This window comes from Melitaea cinxia, chromosome 21 (genome assembly GCF_905220565.1).
Source record: "Melitaea cinxia chromosome 21, ilMelCinx1.1, whole genome shotgun sequence".
Classification (NCBI taxonomy): domain Eukaryota; kingdom Metazoa; phylum Arthropoda; class Insecta; order Lepidoptera; family Nymphalidae; genus Melitaea; species Melitaea cinxia.
Window position 1 is genome coordinate 5,688,192 of NC_059414.1, and position 22,714 is coordinate 5,710,905.

The following is a 22,714-nucleotide window of genomic DNA, read 5'->3' on the forward strand; positions in this document are numbered from 1 at the left end:
GTACCGACTTTAATGGAACTTTGTACGTAGATAGCTGACTTTCTTCATGACATTCCCACGTGATCAGAAATTACACGCCTGAAACCGCGTGCCGCAACTAGTCTTCTATAAGCCTCAGCTTACTTTTTTTCATTATGGATACATATTTTAAACATGCTGTTATTTATCCTTCTTATTCATTACATTATTATTATACATTAAATAAGTATAATTAAACCACTCGTTGACCCGTTATATATTAAATAAAAAGCAAATATGTATGCATATAATTTGTTTTCTATATTTACCCGTATAATATATATGTGGCTCCGGATACAACACTAATGTGGGAAACCACATTGTTTGCAAGCTATTGTTATATTTCAATACACAACCGACGATATGCATCTATTGTGAGTTTTAAACAGGATAAGATGTTAAGGAAAATCGGAAGGAAAATATGTACCATAAGCTCACAAAACGTTAAGATGTAAGGTTATACGCGTGTTCTTTTGAATAATAAAAGTAATTTTTAATTTTACTTTTAAAATATATATTAATTAAAATTAAATGTTTGTAATTACAAAGTTAATAGTAGTAGTTTAATATTATAAATTAAAATTAATATGTAATAATTAAATGTTAAGAATGTGTATTGCATAGGTATAAGAAAATATGTATGTAAGTATTTTGAAACATCCAGAATCGTAAATCATCGCCCAATCTTTGCGTTCTCTTTATTACTCTCCATGGATCTTAAAATTGGATACCTTTATACAGAAACAGAATAAATCCAGGTGTTGCGTGACGGTTCCAATTTTGATTAAAAATATCTAAATAATATTCCAAATAACCTGAATCACGCTTGACGATAACCAGATCTATCATCACATCATCACAGCAGCCTATCGCAGTCTACTGCTGGACATAGGCCTCCACAAGTTCGCGCCAAAAATGGCGTGAACTCGTGTGTTTTACCCATAGTCACCACGCTGAGTAGGCGGGTTGGTGACCGTTTATAGAACAGACCGTCTATAGTACAGTAATAATAATAATATTAGTTGAAATGCAATTTTCTTTTATGGAATGACGTTTGTTCATAGAAGTAGTTGACGCGACCACCTTAATATGATTATTTATGACTCTTTATTCTACTGTGTTGAAGTTGAAATCAACACGATTATTTTTCTGATTTACATTAATAAAAACAAATTTATTTTTTAAACATAAATGGAATATTTGTGCAATACCTCTGTATATCCGAGCACGGTAACAAGAACCGTTCAACGAGTGTGATACATCATTAATGTGTTCTCAAAGAACTCTTGAGATCTGCGACTTGGCAAATAGGTCGGGATGTGGGACACGCTCGGCTTACATTGACATTTCATAGTGTATGAAACTTAAGAGCCGAAAATTTTAGTATCTTGTTACTCAAATTGTTTAGATCAATCAAAAATTATATCCAGAACGTCTTTGATCTTTCTTTCTCATCTTGATATATTTCATAATTACTTTTCAAAAGCATTTTTAACACATTTCATATAATAATCGCTTTTTATAACTTAAAATTTTCTTTTGTTGTCATAAAATTTTCTGCTTTCGTTTAACATGAAAAAAACATTAAGAGAAACGTGAATATTAAATAAGGATGAACTTCTAAGATAGCTAACTACAATGAAGGTTAATTTTTGACGGACACCTCTGGAAATTATCTTACGTTGATCAAAGGGAAATTAATTTCGTTTTGTAAAAGATGTTGAAATTTTTTACTAAATTACACAAACGATAACTGACGTTTCCTCACCTTATTCAAGACAATGATCAAAATTAATCTTTTTCAAACGAGGAAATTATACTTTTTCTAATTAGAAAAAAGAACTATTTATATGAGAAATTCTAAATCCCACCGCCAGCGTGTTACAAATTAATTTATTTAAAATTTATCAAAAATATTTTATTTAATATCCTTTTTATCTAAGTTATACTTCTACTTACCTTTCACACAGTCATATAATATTTCTAACTGACTCAGTACTATTTTCGGAGAGAATTTTATTGAGTTTTCGTCCTTGTTTTGCGAATGATAGAATTTTTAGTACAGGTGGTAGCCGTATATAGGTTACAGTTGCGAAAATTTTATATTTCCATATCCACTATCAACTATTATTGATCGATGTATCAGAAGATCTTGTAAAGATTTTAATTGTTTTTGGATTAACGCTCATTTTCATGAATTGAAGAACGTCAGGTACGCTTAGCTATTTAGTTTATATTTAGCAATTGTAATAAGCGAACCAATATGCCTTGTTTTGTATACATTTACACATAAATTATTGTAGTCGTTGTCAGCTTGATTCATGACGTCTGTATAAATTGGCTATTTCAAAGAGTTATGAAACGTGAATATATCACTCGGTTGGTGACATAAAAATCGTTATCATAAAAATATCACGTCCAATGTTTGAACAAACGTTTGCTATTTGGTCACGAATCAGATGACTTGTCTATCGTTGCTTGTTTTAATCACGTCATAAATATGACATCTAAAAGATTTTTGTACCACTACGATGGCAAATTTTTGGTGACGCTTGCAACTCCAAAAGCTTTGATCTGATGTCTAACAACGCGTTAAGGCTTTGGTCATAACAAATGATTTAGATTTTAATGATTAGAATTTATAAAGTAAATATTGTTTAAGCGAATTTCACTTATTATAATGAAACAACTTTTTCAGTCCTCCCGTGAGCATGATTGCTGTAAAGTATCCGAAACGATGGGCTTCTTAAAACTTAATAAACCGTGATAAAATTCGAAAAAGTTGTTTCATTATAAAAAGTGAATATTTACAAATTTATAGCTTAGTACTTACTGTATTGCGTGTATTTCCTCACTCCTGACATATGGCTTAAATCCTTCTAGGAACCATTAAGTGTTAGGCGTTTGTTTACTTAAAATTTCATAGAGAGAGACACACTAAGTAAAGCAGTTTTTGAAAAATTATAATTATAGCTGTTTTCAAACAGAACTTTTTAAAGAGACTCAAAACAGCTACTCGAATAGCAACACTTTTCTAGAAAAAGTTGATTAAATTTAAAAATTTACAATGAAAAATATCGAACGATGTCACACTCGTCGTTCCTTTTAATGAAACGTTGTTTAATTTCTTATTAAAATATTACACGGTGTAATTAATGTACATAGAGGCGCTAGCTTTAGTAATTAAGTTTGAATACCAAACCTTTATCAACCGTCGTCAGCTCCAGCTATTGTGGCACACGACTAACTTACATTACTCACTACAATACCATGAGGTCATTCGTAGGGTTTGTTCGTTAAGTCAGTTAAATAAGTTTGTTGAATAAACATCTTAAACTTGCGTTGTTTTCCTTTAGTCTATAATATTTCAAATGGCGTCCATGTCTGCTGTCATATATAACATTATAAGTGCATTCGCATTTTAATGAATTAATTTAACTGAAATTCTTGTTTAAGCTCGACATTAATTTAAAATAAAAAATAAATAGATCTGGTCTGTTTCTTGTGTGTTTTTTTATGTCGCTTGATAATGATTGTTGCTCTCTCAATAGCGCACTTCAATAACTATTTTATTCAAACAAGGAGAGATTTCGGTAATAAAAAAGGTTCTTATTTAATGTTTTGTGGCCCCTAGGTAGGGCAGAGGATCTCCACATTGACCGCCTATCGCGCTCTGTTCTGGGTTATTCGTTCCACCTCGGACCGCGTCACCCCGATTGCCTTTAGTTCCACTGCCACTGAACGCCTTCAAGTGTGCTCAGGACGGAAAAAAGGTTCACTTAAATAAAAAATAAATATAAAATTGATCACATAAAGTATTTACCTATATTAATTAAAAGGTCTGTATCCAGCCAGATAGATCGATAACGTGAAGAGGGTAGTGGCTGGAAGGCCAAAGCGATTGATCGAGTCTTGTGGCGTACACTAGGAGAGGCTTACGTCCAGCAGTGGACACAGAAGCACCGTCCGAAAACACATTTTGTGTTACATAGGTAACACACAATATGTTTTTGCGGACCCCCCAAATGAGAAATTCCTTCCATAGAAGAAAATTCTACAGGTTCAGTCGTTGAGTTTGAAGTGTAATATTTGTATTTGTATGTATGTATATATATAATGTTCTGTGTATATTTATCAAAAAAAGAAAAAACTATTTAGCTATAAAAGTCGGCTGTAAGCTGTTACCTATAACACAAGCATTAAGTTGATTACCATAAGAACACACGACCGTGTGTGTGTTATAAGATATTCAATTTAATACTAATATTAGGACGAGTTACGAGGTTTTCACAGTAACTGGTGTCGAAGTCTATTGTGAAGAGTATATCATATGTCCACATATATGTCGGTATTGTGTTGTACATTGCCAATAAATCTTACGTATCATTGTGCTCAGATCTTAAACAGAACATCATGTAGGTACAGGTGGTCGTGTATATAATTAGTTATATATGTAATTAAGTTCTGGTGAAGTTTTGATATTATCTATCGGAACGAATATATACGGAAGAGGATCTCTATTATGTGTATTGATTTTAATTTTTTTTATTACAAACGTCCACATCCCACTGCTGGACATAGACTTCTCTTTCGGAAGGGTCGCTGCTTTTTCCACCATACTGCTCTGCTATGGTTTGACGGATCTATTCTCTACTATAAGTAACGATTGCTATCAGATATCTATGATTAAGACCGGGACTGACAGCCTTACAGCAACAGCCTGCATGTAACACGTCCTCCCTTTTACTCCGATTAGGCATCGAACCCTCTACGCCAAGGTAGTTACTTGCATATTAATACACCAGAACGGCTATCGATTTATTTATTGAATAAAATGTTTATTGTACATGTCAGAAATGTACAATCTAATAAAAGTACCTACAAATTGTTATAAATTTAGAAAAGTGCCACTATCCTTAAAAACTGCATCTTTAAGACAACTTTTACAAAAAAGGTATGGAGAAAGCAATATCTTATAATAAATGTGCACATAATGATATGCAAAATATAATAAATTTTACTCACTACTTATAAAATACACGAGCGCTGTGAAAATACACTAGCTTGTAACAAATTCTATCAATTTTTCCAATGAACTTGTATAAACCAGCCAAATATAAAAAAAAAAAAATGATTAATCTTTTAATCGGCGTACATTCGTAGGCTATATATATAATGTTACACTACGGTTAAAAATACATCAAATCGACCTTTTTCTACACATATGTACGTAGGTATATACCGAAATAGAACACCCTACTTTTGTATTACAAAGAAATACGTAACGAAATTAAATATTCGATATATAATATCGACAAGGCGTTCCACGTGTTTTAAGATCAATACTAACTTCGGTAAAATATGATATTTTTAAAAGAACACCGAAGTTCAATGTCCCTGTAATCAGGTCGCTTATAAAATATATATGACGCTCCTTCAGAATCAATATTATTTTTCTTTTGAAAATGACTAAAATATGTGTAACAGGACATTCCCTTATTTAAGTGCAAAAACTTCCCCATTTTATCTGTGAAAGAGGGAATGAAAGTGTCGATTTACAATAATTACTTAAGGACATACGATGCCTTGATTATAGACGGCGAAGTCGTTTTTGTTCAATTATTACGTAATTAGCATGCCGCTACGTACAGTGAAAAAACGGAAAATAAATTCTTTACGGAGAAAATACTGAATAAAATACTTGAAATACGGTATTCAATTTTCGTTCTTTTTACCTGAAAGTTTTTATTTTGTTTTGAATTTAAACAATTGTTATTAAAGATTCTTTTGTGTAATTAAAATGCTTACAATTAAATAATAATAAAAAAATTATACGATCAGTTTTTGTAAAAGTAAGGTAAAGCTATAATTGGAATTAACTTTAAACTATTTAATTTTAACAATAAACTATTTAACAATTATTTTAGACTCAACATTTACAAAAAAGGAGCAACCAGACAGAAAACAAACATTTGTGTAAAATACAACTCGTTTTGCGCCGCAATCAAATCTGCGACTATCGGTATAAATGTAAATAATACCAAAGTAGTCATAAAGAGAAATGAATGTGTTTTTTTTTTTGTATAATGTAAGAATCTGTATAATGTTAGTAAGCTTAAACGTTAAGAGACGAGTGTATTCTAGTAGTGAGACGATAATGATGTTGTACGAGTCTCAGCGGCTAATTTCTTTTGGCTTCTAATTTTCGCAGACAGAACGCGACGCTCAAATTAACATTTAGCACAAAGAACGAACTGGTCGGCTTTAAACTTACGGAAAATTTGAGAAGTCTTTGTTTCTGGGTCTCGGTTTATATTCGAAATATTTAGTGCTGAATTGTTATCTTTCTTAACTATCGATATACAGGCTGCTATCTGCTATTTTATGTGTAATATAGTGAGATATGGAAACATTGTGGTCTGAAAGAAGATGTAGTGACAAAAATTGAGAAAGGTATGCTCAGATTGTTTGACCATGTCGAGAAAATGATTGAAGAACGATTGACGAAAAAAGCCTATGAGGCAAGTGTAGATGGAAGGGTTGGAAGAGGCGGACGTTTCGAGACCAAATGAGGTACGTCTTGAAAAAAGGCCAGATCAAGAGTACCCTAAACCATGTATGAAGGGAATAATGAAAGTGGACGAAGCAAAAGAAGTATGTAAGGATCGTAGCAAGTGGAAAGAAGTGGTCTCTGCCTACCGTTACGGGAAAGAGGCGTGATTATATGTATGTATGTATAGCCTTCCTTAATTTCAATTACAAGAATAAAAGAAAGTATAAATTGACGGACGTTAAAATTTGCCAACGAATCATTAATGAACTGCCGAGGGAACATTTTGTTTCCCTTTTAATTATTATCGGCAATACGATGCCACGCGCCGAATTAGCCTTAACGACGAAAACTGACTACTTCATCTACATAATTATAACTGCGAAATATAGTGTGTTGTGAAGTGAAGATGAACTAATGGTTGTATCCTGTCATTCCCCTAACGCTTCAGCCTACTATATCTCACTGCTGGGCATATGCTTCTTTCCCCATGTAGAAGAAGTCCCCTAAGAAAATCTTAAATCACACAAGTGTAACCGCAAGACCCAGCTAATACTATAGGTACATATAACTGTGATTTCGTCAGCGTTTCTTGTTAAATATGTGCAAATAACTTCGTTACGATCTCACTACAATCGTTTATAGGTTGATCACTCTACTTCTAGGTGTATGAAACCTACACCAGATTTTTATTTGGACCTCCAAGGCAACAAATATCGGATCAGATTTTGCGTAATTTCGGATAACTAACATATTTTAGACATAACAAAAATTCTAAATATTACTATTTACTTTTATTTTCCTGACGGAGAATCAAAAGTAAATGTTATTGCTAAAGAAAGAAAAATCTTTTCACTGAAGTATGCTTTAAAAACACTTTGAAATCATCATTTTAGATCGCTAATTTTTAACCGACTTCAAAAAAGGAGGAGGTTACTCAAGTCGACCGTATATTTTTTTTAATGTATGTTCGGGGATAAATTCGTCGTTTATGTACCGATTTTGATAATTCTTTTTTGTTGGAAAGGAGATATCCCAAGGGTGGTACTATGATAAGTAAACCAGGATCTGATGATGGAATCCCTTAAAAATCGAGGGGAACGGCTCTAAAATAATAGTGGCGACTAGTGCGTTTGTTAATTTTTTTCGTCTACGTTGTAACTTGTCGATGTAATTGAAGTCGGTTTTTTTCGTTTGCTAGCAAACACAATGATTTCACTATTTCGTTAATTAATGTTAACCACCTGTCCGAAATGTCAACTTTTATAGATGAACTGTCATGAAACAAACATCATAAATTCAATCATAATTTTGACCTATATTATGTATAAAGCAGCGCTATTAGTTTAGTAGCCACTAAGCCCAAGTATTTGTTTATATATAGCGAATACGCATTGGTTATCAAATATTTTTTGATAATAACCTAAAATTTATTGGTAATAGTTAATAATCGTTAGTGAGATTTTAAAATACATACAACATTACACTCCTTACTCCTTAAGATTAATGTTTCATATATAATTTTAAATTATAAGCGTACATACTTGTACAAATACGAATATATTCCACTTCTGGACATAGGCCTCCCCAACTTTGCAAAAATGGCGTGAACTCGTGCCCGAGTAGAAATTTTTTCGTTTTCCTTAGAAGGACCGGACCAGGCATGCCTGATCAGGACTAGATAAGGCATGTAACGCAGATGATTGGTCTGGACCTGATCAGGATGAGATGAGATTTCCTGATCGGGTCCAGATCAGGAAATCTGCGTCTTACCATACTTGATTATATTTTACATCAGGCTTTCCTTGTCTGGATATTTTACATCAAGCTATTCTGATCTGGACCGGAACGGGTCCTGATCCAGTATGCCTTGCCATACATCTGATCTGGTTGAACCTGACCTTTTTTCTGGTCGGGGGTGTGTTGCCCATAGTCACCACGCTGGGCAGGCGGGTTGGTGACTGCATGGCTGACTTTGTCGCACCTAGAACACTGTTGCCCATCTTTGGCCTGTGTTATCCCGCCATCGGTCGGCTTTTTAAGTTCCTAGGTAGTGGTTGAATTGTATTATCCCTTAGTCGCCTCTTACGACACCCACGGGAATAGAGGGCGTGGCTATATTCTATACTGCCGAGTATACTTTATGTGTATTGGTTATATATAATACATTAATATTTTTATTTCGCTTTTGTTTTCGTAAAATAATAATCATTCAATTTTCTCTGGTTTTAATTTCAAACTCTTTTCAAAGATAAAATATTTTACGATAATTAATGAAAAGCTAAACTTTGGGAAGGGCTTTGTTATACACTTAAAGAACAATTGATTGCCGCTCAGTATATTTATAAATTTACCTTCAAATTTTCATTTGAAACAAATAATAAACTTCTCATTGACTAGTTAGATCCGCGACATCGCCCTTCATGACTTTTACTTTAATATGTTTTCTAGCAGCTGATAAAAAAATTAACACGTCACACTCAACGACCCTCACTATGATTTTTGCCTGTGTCAGGGGTTCGGAAAACACACAATATACAAGCACAAACGCCCAGAGCATAAGTAACATTTGTATGGCCTGAAGATACAAGTGTTTATATGAACGGGGATCAAACATAAGACCTACAACGCAACCAAACCAGTGCCGTGACCACGCCACCCAAGCGTCGTCAAAATGATCGCACAACAAGATACTTAATTACTAGCAACTAAATAAATACAAAAATTAGTAGTAAATTAATTAAGAATTAACATTTTAATAATCACGTTATGAAAGTTATACATTTTTATGTAATCTGCACGTTTTCGAATGCAAATTGAATAATTTGTTTTTGGTCGCAAACGAAAAAAACCGACGTCAGTTACATCAACAAGTAATACAAATGTAGTTATAATACGACCTAGGTAGAGGAAATAAAAGTTAAGTAAATACGTATTATTAGATATAACTCGAAAGTACTTGACAGATATCGATTAAATTTAAATAAGATCACATGACAAGCACCACCTTTCGATTAAAATAATTGTCACCGAAATCGGTCCACCCAGTCAAAAAGTCTAACATACAATCAAAAAATACATTTGAATTGAGAACCTCCTACTTTTTTTTAAGTACGTTAAAAAGATGGTTGCTTGATTACATATATTATCGGTTAAGTTTGAATTGTATTCAAACGTAAGCTACGCATGATCAAAAAAACTGATGGAAAGACATTTAGATAATCTTAATATCATTTCGTATTTTATACTTAATCAAAGACACGTGCATATTATACGTTTATTTAAGTGTGTTTGTTTACTAACAATATTTTTTCAGTAATTATTTAAACGTATGAACAAATAAAAATTGCATCTTCATAGTACCTGTAGAAAACTACTCTAAACCACTCTTAGACTTCGAACCCTTGTGAAGTTTCCACAGCGCGTTTCAATTTCTCTTATGATTTCATACGAGCCACTTGAAGTGGTTTCCAAATATGGGGGCCTGCATATAACTGAGATTTTCAATAAGCGGTCCAATATATATGGAGGACTATTGCTCTAAGTCAAGTTTATGAGCTATCAGACAAATATATCTGCGATGGTGTAATATTTTCAGCTTTAAATGATAAGTTTTCTTTTAAAAAAATCTTTAAAAAATGTTCTTATTTTTTATATTAACAATATATGTACATATTTTTCATTTTAAGCTATTAGGGTATTATTTAATAATTTATTTTTATAAGAAACTAGATGACCCGGCGAACTTCGTATCGCCTAACAGTCGATTCTTTAATTTTATTAATTTTTTTTTTAGAATTTTTCTCTCCGTAAGAACCATCCTCGTACTTCAAGGAATATTTTAAAAAAAGAATTAGCGAAATCGGTCCAACCGTTCTCGATTTTTGCGCTTAGCAACACATTCAGCGACTCATTTTTATATTATAGATACAAACAGTTTGAGACATATATATTGTGTATATATATACACATATACTTTTGCTTACATATACATATATATGTAACACGTATAGTTTAACTTACAAAGTCAAATATATAGTGTCCAGACATATGAATATGTCAAGATTAGTTGCAATTTAAATAAAAATTAATAACTATATAAAACAATATAATTATACATAAACAATAAAGTTATAAAAGAAAGTTCCGCCAAAGGTAAGTGACAATTTCAAAAATAAGAATCAAATTATAATCAAAATGTTATTAATATATTTACATTTAATCTATATTAATACGTAAAGCAAAAACTTTGTACCCCTTTTTACGAAAATTGCGTGGACAGAGGATTATGAAATTTCGTACACTTATAGTTTATATAGAGAAGGAGTGCAGAATGCAAATATATTTTTTAAATTATGCAAAAAAAATATTAAATCAATAAAAAATATTACACACACTACTTACTACACTACCATGTATTAGACACACACACGCATATTACTCTTTTATTGGTTGTCAAAGTCTATAGTCAAAGTGAAATTTTTTAAAAAGGTTCTTTATTTTCAATATTTTTTTGATTTTTTATTAAATTTAATTTTTTAACTATAGTCGAATTTCGACCTCTGAGCGACCATTAGTATTTATAAATAAGTCAAATTGTGAGCAGGTCAAAAAATAAGTAATATTTATTTGTTAATGATAAACAGAGTACAGTTAAAAGCGTAGGTATTTATATTAAAAGACAGTTCTTTAAAAGAGTATCTAATTGCAGAGTTTCTTGCCGATTTATCTCTGTAGAATCGGTGGTAACTTCACTTTAACTAAAATTAATTTATAGAAAGTAATTTGATTTCTAAAATGATGGTTCACAACTGCTTTTAAATTTCACTTGTTTAAAGTATTTTTTTCATTTTGATTAAAAATATTTAAAAAATAGTTATTAGTTTTCTACACTGTACTCCCCAAAAATGTCGCACCTTTAATAAAACAAAGATGTAACTCAAAATTTGTGGATTTGGAGATTTTACAAGAAAACCCGTCTTCGTCGCGTAAAGAATAGGTAGACTTCGACTCCGGCGTTTTAACTATAAGATACAGAGAGATACGCGACTGTTGCTCTCTTTTCTATGAACTGGAACTGACAAATCAGTTCTTATAAAGTGGCGTGATTCAGAGATGCACCGGCAGTGAGCGGAGATTAAAGTGCTGCCGTTTTGAGTAACATCAAATAATTCGATATTAGATTAAAAGGGATTTAAAATAAAAAGATGATTTTTGTTATACTTCATTCTCTCAGAAAACGTATTTGATAATGATGTGTAACATTTGGATTTACTTCGGTTTTGTTTTAAAAATTGATAAATTTTACAAAGTTAACGCCTAACACTTCAGTTTTATATTGAAATATATGCCTTAGTTGTTGGAGTAATTGGTTAAGTATCACTTTATTGTAATAAATAAGGCTATTTATAAAAGTCTCTTTTGTTTACTTCTTTTTATTATTTAGAATGACGAAAGATAAGTAAAAACTTTCAACATTAATTCCCTTTTCGTGTAAAAGTTAAGAATAACTTGTAACTGTTGTGCTTATTTGTATAGGTTTTGAAAACGGAGTCGTCTTAGAGCTCACAATTTTTGTTAAGTTTCAGCGTATCGAGCGTAAAAGTTATAAGATAAACATAATAGTGTATCATTACAACCTATACAGTCCACTGCTGGACATAGGCCTCCATAAGCTTTCCCCAAAAATAGCGTGAACTTATGTGTTTTGCCCATAGTCACCACGCTGGGCAGGCGGGTTGGTGACCGCAGGGCTGGCTTTGTCGCTCCGAAGACGCTGCTGCCCGTCTTCGGCCTGTGTATTTCAAAGCCAGCAGTTGGATGGTTATCCCGCCACCGGTCGGCTTTTTAAGTAATATAATAATAGTGTAATAAGTTATAATTTTTTTTCATCTGATTACTGTAATAAATGTGAAAGTTTATGAGGATGACGTATGGATGGATGATTGTTACTCTTTTATGGCAAAACGACTGAATAGATCATTGTCATTCAACAATCCCGCTACTTTGACGTTAAATCATTATGATTATTATTCACCCTTAAAATATACTACAGTATTATCAATTATTGTTATTTTAGACTAAAGAAGTTATGCAGGTTGAAGAGGAAAATCAACAAAATACATATATCTCCAGAGGCCAAAAATGTAACTGCAGAGCTGACCAAAATGATGACACCGACTCAATATTTTACTGTCACTTATGAGTTGACGAGAAAAATGACACCTAAATAATACTAGCCATTTACAGTCCTCTAGTTCGTCTTCAAGATCATCTTAATCTAGTTCCGATTCATCTAGCTCATCATCGTCAAGCTCTTCTAGCTCATCTTTATCCAGTTTTTCAAGCTCCAATAGTTCAATGCCTACCCAAAACCCTGCCCCACAAAACATTACAACGGATTGTGAAGAAAAGACGTCTTACACCAATTCACCACAAAATACTGAGCAAAATATGAGCAAATTCAGCTGAGAGAGCGACGAAATTACAATAGTGTGGCCAGTTACAATATTTCTCCAGTATAATACACAGATCTAAGTGACGTCGACCTGAGTGACGACGATGCACTGTATTAGTATAGATTTTAATACGTTGTTTAATAAGCCTGTCAACAGAAGAAATTTTATGTTTGAAAATCAAAGTTCTTCTGACTCTGACTGCAATAATAAACCAAATATTTGTCAGTCAGTTCAGCCTATTGCAATGCACTGCTGGACATAGGCCTCCCCAAGTTCGCGCTAGACATCCCGGTTTTCCGCAATCCTCATCCAGCTTACACCGGCAATCTTAGGTAGATCGTCGGTCCAACGGGCCAGAGGACGTCACACACTGTGTTTGCCAAGACGCGATCTCTTCTCCAGGACGCGTCTGCTCCAACAGCCACCGGTCCTGCGCCACAGATGACCAGCCCACTGCCACTTCAACTTGCTAATTCTGTGGGCTATATCGGTTACTTTCGTTCTCTCGCGGTAGTCTCGTTTCTAATCCTATCTTTGAGGGAAACCCCAAGCATGGCCAGTTCCATTGCACGTTGAGGGACTTTATATTTGTGGACCAGTCCCTTCGTCAGTGTCCATGTCTCGGCTCGGTAATGTTAACACAGGCAGGACGTATTGCTCGAAGATTTTTGTCTTCAAGCATTGCGGAATCTTCGAAGTGAAGACTCGACGAAGCCTGCCAAATGCCGCCCAGCCCCACCGAATTCTCCTATCGGCCTCCTTCTCAAAGTTGTTGCGGCCTAGTTGGATAGTATGGCCTAAGTAAATATAATCCTGAACAACTTAGAGAAGGGTACCATCGACCGATACCTGTCTTGGTATGACTTGGTTGTTAGACATAACTTTCGTTTTGTCCAAGTTCATACAGAGAACGACACGTCGGGAGGACTCGTTTAGACCAGCTAGCATTTGGCCTAACTCATCTAACGTGTCCGCAAAGATGACGATATCGTCGGCGAAATGAAGGTGAGATGTATTCACCGTTGACATTGATGCCTTGTTCAAGGTCTTAAAGATATCCTCCAGCGCAGTGGTAAACAGTTTCGGTGATATTACATCTTACTGTCTTACCACACGCCGCAGGGAAATAGGTCTTGTTCTCTGGTCCTGGACATGAACGGTCATCGTCGTTGCGTCGTACATACATCTCAGTACCACGATATATCGCCAGTCGATATGACATCTCTGCAGAGAGTCCAGGACAGCCCAGGTCTCGACACAGTTGAAGGCTTTCTCGCAGTCCACAAATTCCATACACAGCGGCTGATTATATGTCTCTGTCTTTTGAATAATCTGTCGAACAGTATGGATGTGGTCTACGGTGTTGTAGTCATTTCGAAACCCAACCTGCTCTGGTGGTTGGAATTCGTCGAGTCTTATGGCGAGACGATTCAAATGTGCAGAAAATATTGATTCCGACGGTATTTAACTTAGGGTTTCACCAACCAAAAAAAGGTCAGTGTGATATATGTGTATCATAATTATGATAATTCAAACAATGAGCAAAAACAAGATGATAGACAATATAAGAAAGAAGAGACTGCTGATTTTTATACTATTTACTAGCTGACCCCGCAAACGTTGTTTTGCCATATATGATAACTTAGGGGTATGAAAAATAGATGTTGTTCGATTCTCAGACCTACCCGATATGCACACAAAATTTCGTGTGAATCGGTCTAGCCGTTTCGGAGGAGTTTAACTACAAACACCGCGACACGAGAATTTTATATATTAGATTATTTGTGGTTAGTAATTATTTGTGATTTTAGGAGATATTTACTAGAGACTCATCATCATCATTACAGCCTATACAGTCCACTGCTGGACATAGGCCTCCACAAGTTTACGCCAAAAATAGCGTGAACTCATGTGTTTTGCCCATAGTCACCACGCTGGGCAGGCAGGTTGGTGACCGCAGTACTGGCTTTGTCGCACCGAAGACGCTGCTGCCCGTCTTCGGCCTGTGTATTTCAAAGCCAGCAGTTGGGTGGTTATCCCGCCACCGGTCGGCTTTTTAAGTTCCAAGGTGGTAGTGGAACTGTGTTATCCCTTAGTCGCCTCTTACGACACCCACGGGTAGAGAGGGGGTGGCTATATTCTTTGGTACCGTAGCCACACAGTACCCATAGCCACACAGTACTAGAGACTAATTGTACCTAATTCTTATAATAGTGTATAGTTTTTGTTTTGTTTAAAAAACAATATTTGTAGCCATAAAGAGATATATCGCTACCTTAATAAAACAAAGATGTAACTCAAAAATCGCAAATTGTGGGAATTGGCGTTTGAAGTTTAGCACTTTTTCCGCATTGTGTTTGATTAAAAATTACCAATTATTTGTAATGCTCTTAATGACTTTTACTATTGATATCAGTAGTTTAAAGTGCAGAGATTAATAGAATAATAGAAAAACAACTGTGTTACAGTCTATAATAGCTGTAAAATGGAGATGAAAAAAAAGTTCCGACTTAAATCTCTTTATGCCAAAAATTACTTAATATTTTAGGTAGTATTTCAAAAAAATTCTCTTTAGTATTAAAACATAACAAAAAGTTTTAAAAATAAATCACAATGTTTCGTTTTATGATTATTTAATTGTAATTATGACGTTGTATGTATTAATGCATCATTTTTTTATAAAACGAAAACTGAAATTTATCACCTTTTTTTTAAATTAAACAAATTTTTACTAATCGTCTCATATTTATATATCTCTTTATGGCTACAAATATTGTTTTTTAAACAAAACAAAAACTATACACTATTATAAGAATTAGGTACAATTAGTTTCTAGTAAATATCTCCTAAAATCACAAATAATTACTAACCACAAATAATCTAATATATAAAATTCTCGTGTCGCGGTGTTTGTAGTTAAACTCCTCCGAAACGGCTCGACCGATTCACACGAAATTTTGTGTGCATATCGGGTAGGTCTGAGAATCGAACAACATCTATTTTTCATACCCCTAAGTTAAAGGGGGGGGGGGATTAAGGGGTTTAATAACATATATGGCAAAACAAAGTTTGCGGGGTCAGCTAGTAAATAGTATAAATTCAGCAGTCTCTTCTTTCTTATAATGTCTATCATCTTGTTTTTGCTCATTGTTTGAATTATCATATGATACCTACACATAGATCACACTGACCTGTTTTTGGTTGGTGAAACCCTAAGTTAAATACCGTCGGAATCAATATTTTCTGCACATTTGAATCGTCTCGCCATAAGACTCGACGAATTCCAACCACCAGAGCAGGTTGGGTTTCGAAATGCCTACAACACCGTAGACCACATCCATACTGTTCGACAGATTATTCAAAAGACAGAGACATATAATCAGTCGCTGTGTATGGAATTTGTGGACTGCGAGAAAGCCTTCAACTGTGTCGAGACCTGGGCTGTCCTGGACTCTCTGCAGAGATGTCATATCGACTGGCGATATATCGTGGTACTGAGATGTATGTACGACGCAACGACGATGACCGTTCATGTCCAGGATCAGAGAACAATACCTATTTCCCTGCTGCGTGGGGTAAGACAGCAAGATGTAATATCACCGAAACTGTTTACCACTGCGCTGGAGGATATCTTTAAGATCTTGAACAAGGCATCAATGTCAACGGTGAATACATCTCTCACCTTCGTTTCGCCGACGATATCGTCATCTTTGCGGACACGTTAGATGAGTTAGGCCAAATGCTAGCCGGTCTAAACGAGTCCTCCCGACGTGTCGTTCTCTGTATGAACTTGGACAAAACGAAAGTTATGTCTAACAACCAAGTCATACCGAGACAGGTATCGGTCGATGGTACCCTTCTCTAAGTTGTTCAGGATTATATTTACTTAGGCCATACTATCCAACTAGGCCGCAACAACTTTGAGAAGGAGGCCGATAGGAGGATTCGGTGGGGCTGGGCGGCATTTGGCAGGCTTCGTCGAGTCTTCACTTCGAAGATTCCGCAATGCTTGAAGACAAAAGTCTTCGAGCAATACGTCCTGCCTGTGTTAACATACCGAGCCGAGACATGGACACTGACGAAGGGACTGGTCCACAAATATAAAGTCCCTCAACGTGCAATGGAACCGCGAGAGAACGAAAGTAACCGATATAGCCCACAGAATTAGCAAGTTGAAGTGGCAGTGGGCTGGTCATCTGTGGCGCAGGACCGGTGGCTGTTGGAGCAGACGCGTCCTGGAGTAGAGATCGCGTCTTGGCAAACACTGTGTGTGACGTCCTCTGGCCCGTTGGACCGACGATCTACCTAAGATTGCCGGTGTAAGCTGGATGAGGATTGCGGAAAACCGGGATGTCTAGCGCGAACTTGGGGAGGCCTATGTCCAGCAGTGCATTGCAATATGCTGAACTGACTGACAAATATTTGGTTTATTATTGCAGTCAGAGTCAGAAGAACTTTGATTTTCAAACATAAAATTTCTTCTGTTGACAGGCTTATTAAACAACGTGTTAAAATCTACAGTGCATCGTCGTCACTCAGGTCGACGTCACTTAGATCTGTGTATTATACAGGAGAAATATTGTAACTGGCCACACTATTGTAATTTCGTCGCTCTCTCAGCTGAATTTGCTCATATTTTGCTCAGTATTTTGTGGTGAATTGGTGTAAGACGTCTTTTCTTCACAATCCGTTGTAACGTTTTGTGGGGCAGGGTTTTGGGTAGGCATTGAACTATTGGAGCTTGAAAAACTGGATGAAGATGAGCTAGAAGAGCTTGACGATGATGAGCTAGATGAATCGGAACTAGATGAAGATGATCTTGAAGATGAACTAGAGGACTGTAAATGGCTAGTATTATTTAGGTGTCATTTTTCTCGTCAACTCATAAGTGACAGTAAAATATTGAGTCGGTGTCATCATTTTCGTCAGCTCTGCAGTTACATTTTTGGGCTCTGGAGATATATGTATTTTGTTGATTTTACTCTTCAACCTGCATAACTTCTTTAGTCTAAAATAACAATAATTCATAACACTGTAGTATATTTTAAAGATGAATAATAATCATAATTATTTAACGTCAAAATAGCAGCATTGTTGAATGACAATGATCTATTCAGTCGTTTTGCCATAAAAGAGTAACAATCATCCATCCATACGTCATCCTCATAAACTTTCACATTTATTACAGTAATCAGATGAAAAAAAATTTATAACTTATTACACTATTATTATATTACTTAAAAAGCCCACCGGTGGCGGGATAACCATCCAATTGCTGGCTTTGAAATACACAGGCCGAAGACGGGCAGCAGCGTCTTCGGAGCGACAAAGCCAGCCCTGCGGTCACCAACCCGCCTGCCCAGCGTGGTGACTATGGGCAAAACACATAAGTTCACGCTATTTTTGGCGAAAGCTTGTGGAGGCCTATGTCCAGCAGTGGACTGTATAGGTTGTAATGATACACTATTATGTTTATCTTATAACTTTTACGCTCGATACGCTGTAACTCTTCATTGTGGTGTTCAGTTTCTGAATGTGGTATTAAACTTAAAAAAAAATTGTGAGCTCTAAGACCATTTTCAAAACCTATTTGTATAGGTTTTGAAAATGGTCTTAGAGCTCACAATTTTTATAAGCACAATTTAACACTTATTTGTATAAGCACAACAGTTACAAGTTATTCTTAACTTTTACACGAAAAGGGAATTAATGTTGAAAGTTTTTACTTATCTTTCGTCATTCTAAATAATAAAAAGAAGTAAACAAAAGTGACTTTTATAAATAGCCTTATTTATTACAATAAAGTGATACTTAACCAATTACTCCAACAACTAAGGCATATATTTCAATATAAAACTGAAGTGTTAGGCGTTAACTTTGTAAAATTTGTCAATTTTTAAAACAAAACCGAAGTAAATCCAAATGTTACACATCATTATCAAATGCGTTTTCTGAGAGAATGAAGTATAACAAAAATCATCTTTTTATTTTAAATCCCTTTTAATCTAATATCGAATTATTTGATGTTACTCAAAACGGCAGCACTTCAATCTCCGCTCACTGCCGGTGCATCTCTGAATCACGCCACTTTATAAGAACTGACTTATCAGTTCCAGTTGATAGAAAAGAGAGCAACAGTCGCGTATCTCTCTGTATCTTATAGTTAAAACGCCGGAGTCGAAGTCTAACTATTCTTTACCCGACGAAGACGGGTTTTATTGTAAAATCTCCAAATCCACAAATTTTGAGTTACATCTTTGTTTTATTAAAGGTGCGATATAAATATCGGATGATTAATAAAAATTTGTTTAATTTAAAAAAAAAGTGATAAATTTCAGTTTTCGTTTTATAAAAAAATGATGCATTAGTACATACAACATCATAATTACAATTAAATAATCATAAAACGAAACATTGTGATTTATTTTTAAAACTTTTTGTTATGTTTTAATACTAAAGAGAATTTTTTTGAAATACTACCTAAAATATTAAGTAATTTTTGGCATAAAGAGATTTAAGTCGGAACTTTTTTTTCATCTCCATTTTACAGCTATTATAGATTTTAACACAGTTGTTTTTCTATTATTCTATTAATCTCTGTACTTTAAACTACTGATATCAATAATAAAAGTCATTAAAAGCATTACAAATAATTGGTAATTTTTAATCAAACACAATGCGGAAAAAGTGCTAAACTTCAATCGCCGATTCCCACAAATTGCGATTTTTGAGTTACATCTTTGTTTTATTAAGGGTGCGATGTGTTCAAATTAAATTATAATCTAAAGAATTAACAAGTGTTTAACAAAAAATAAAAACTACAAATTGTTAAAATTTTTCTTTATATTAAAACGTGCTGAGTTACAAAGTGTCAGAAGATTCAGTTTGTCTTTCATTCTCTTAAAATGAAAATAGAATTTTAAATTATTACGAACATACCTAAAAGATTTCTCGGTCAAACACTCTTTGTGATGAAAGTCTCAGCAAAGTTAAACCATTCCTTGTTTACAAACGAATGTTTTAAAATTAAATTACGTTTTTAACTGACTTCAAAACATGAGGAGGTTCACAATTCAACGGTGAATTGTTTTTATAGGATACATGATTATACTATGCCTAATTTAATGAAAGTATTAAAAGCTATGAAGATTTTACGGAGGCTTTAAAAAGCCCTACTTTAATGGAATAAAGCAAATGGAAAATGTATTTTTTTTTTAGGATTGGAAAAAAAATGTATATTTGTAATTGTTGCACTTGATGAATTGTTGAACCTGACCTCCTAATGTTATCATTGTCGATATATCCTCATGTATAGATAAAAAAATGAACTTTTTCTAAAGACATGCAATCCACGCACGAATCTTAAAACTAAATTTTTAAGTACAATTTATTTAAAAAATTAACCATTAATTTACCACTTATTCATTTACAACAAAGATAGGCTATATATAAAACATTAGGGTAACGTAGAACTTCATTTTTTCCCATCCATATTAAAGTCATTAAGTAACTGTCTTTCATAAAAAGGTTGGAGAAAACCTGATACTTTTTGAAAACCTTTGCAGGGAGCTTTTCGTACGTTCAAGTAGGTCAAATCCGGGTTAACACATATGACAACAGCCCTAACTTGAACGTTAATCTTAAGCTAAGTAAAAATAAGAGCATTTTCTCGTTCAATTCCATGTAATGTGGCGTTTTGCATTAAATTTTCCAGGTAAACAAATGAATCTGATCCTTTGGCGCGATTGGCATAGGTCCTGCTTTTCGTTCCAGAACAACCCAATTATCTGCGTTCAATTCGTGTCCCCATCGTTCTAGGGTTTTGTTTTCAATTCTCGTCGCAAATCTGGATGTTTTATTAATATATTGTGCAAATATATGTATATCAATTTCTCTTACCTTACGATGTTACGATTGTTTGTGCATGTCAAATATATTTATATAAGTTAATCCACAACTAAGTTCCATCCACACCATTTGGATGCATGGTTTGCGACCAATGTGCGAGCTTCAAACGCATTCTTTCCGCGTACATGCAAACTGTGAGATGACCTTCCTCCTGAGGTTTTCCCTGAGCGCTATAATTTGGCGGTTTTCAAGCGTCGAGTGTATAGGCATCTTTTTCCTAAAGGCCGGCAACGCGCCTACAACTCCTCTTGTGTTGCAGATGTCCATGGGCGACGGTAGCCGTTTAACATCAGATGGCTCCGTCTGCTCGTTTGCCCCCATTCTTATAAAAAAAATAGTAATTATAATAACAATTTGACCACAAGTTAGCGCATCGGTCACAGCACTGGATTGTGGCTGTTGCGCTGGCGGTTGCGAATTCGATCCCCGCACATGGGCACATGTCGTTGATGTTTGCTGTGGTCTGGACGTTTGTGCTTGTTTATTGTGTGTGGACCCTCGACACAGGAATAAATTCTAATGGGGCCGTTGAGTTGAATTAGATCTAAGTGTTTAATTGTTCTGTTGATATCTTTTTGTAATACAACCTAAATATTTTTTTTTCTTTCTTTAAAATTCATTTGCTTTGAATTTTATTATTAACTAGCGATCCGCCCCGGCTTCATACGGGTGCAATGCTGATACTAAATATAAAATGAATATTTTGTAAAGCTCAAAAAAATGTGTTTATTTACGACATCACATTAGAAATCTCTTAAACTATCAGTGTTCCTCTACTATATTATGCATGTGTTATACATATAAACTTTCTTCTATAATGTAACTTTGAATTCTGAACAACTCGTGGCAAACTAATGAAAAGTAAAAACTGTAGAATTCTTGGGAGGAAAATCGCTTCTCCTTAATACAGATAGCTCAGCTACCTAGCTAGGAGAAGTAGAGATCATACTTAGTGATTACTTTCAAATTACACCTAGAAACTGATTGTTCCTTTTTTGTTACTTGTTACTTGAATATATTGTGTAAATACGGAAATAAAAAAATAAAAAAAACCAGCATAACTAAAAAGTGCATGTATGTAGTTGAATTAGTGTGAGAAGAGAATATTGATTTTAACATGTATAAATACCTATTTTAGTATGTACATTTAAAACTTATTATATTATTCGTTTAAATAAATAAATAAAGTCTTCTGAAATCAGTCTATTTACTAAAGAAAACCACATCAAAATCCGTTGCGTAATTTAAAGATCAAAGCAAAAAGACAGCGGGAAGCAACTTTGTTTTATACTACATATGTAGTGATTATTATATTCATGTGTCTGCAAGTCTAGATACGTCAAAACAAGAGAAGTAAAATATTGTAACGAATGCATATAATTTATTAAATAAAATTTTGCTCATCTTCTTATTCTCGATGTAACGTTAAAAATATTTGGTTATTGTTAGAAAAATCAAATTTTAACAAAGCGTTTAACATTGTGCTTAATATTCGAAAGTTTAATTTTTTACTCTGCGTTTTCCTGGAGAGTTTCCTAGGCGACACAGTGTCTGACACTGTCTAAATCGTCTGCAATAGACGGACTAAGGCCAATGATGATGATGATGATGAGTTTAATTAAAATGTAATAATCGTATATGTGGCAAGTTGTAGGTGGTGCTGCCATTTAATAAAACTATATTTTACACAAGCGGACTTGACAAAATGACAATATAGTAGACAGAGAAGTACTACTATGTAAGCACAAAATACCATTAATTGTTGTACACGCTACAAATT

At 34.3% G+C, this 22,714-nt stretch overlaps 1 long non-coding RNA gene across 1 annotated transcript; it reads left to right on the forward strand.

The window, feature by feature from the left end:
- The first annotated feature begins 2,065 nt into the window (after positions 1–2,065).
- Positions 2,066–21,186, forward strand: LOC123664118. Its single transcript, XR_006744776.1, has 3 exons — positions 2,066–2,077; positions 11,229–11,233; positions 21,074–21,186. It is a non-coding gene; the product is annotated as an uncharacterized LOC123664118 (long non-coding RNA).
- Positions 21,187–22,714: the final 1,528 nt, after the last annotated feature.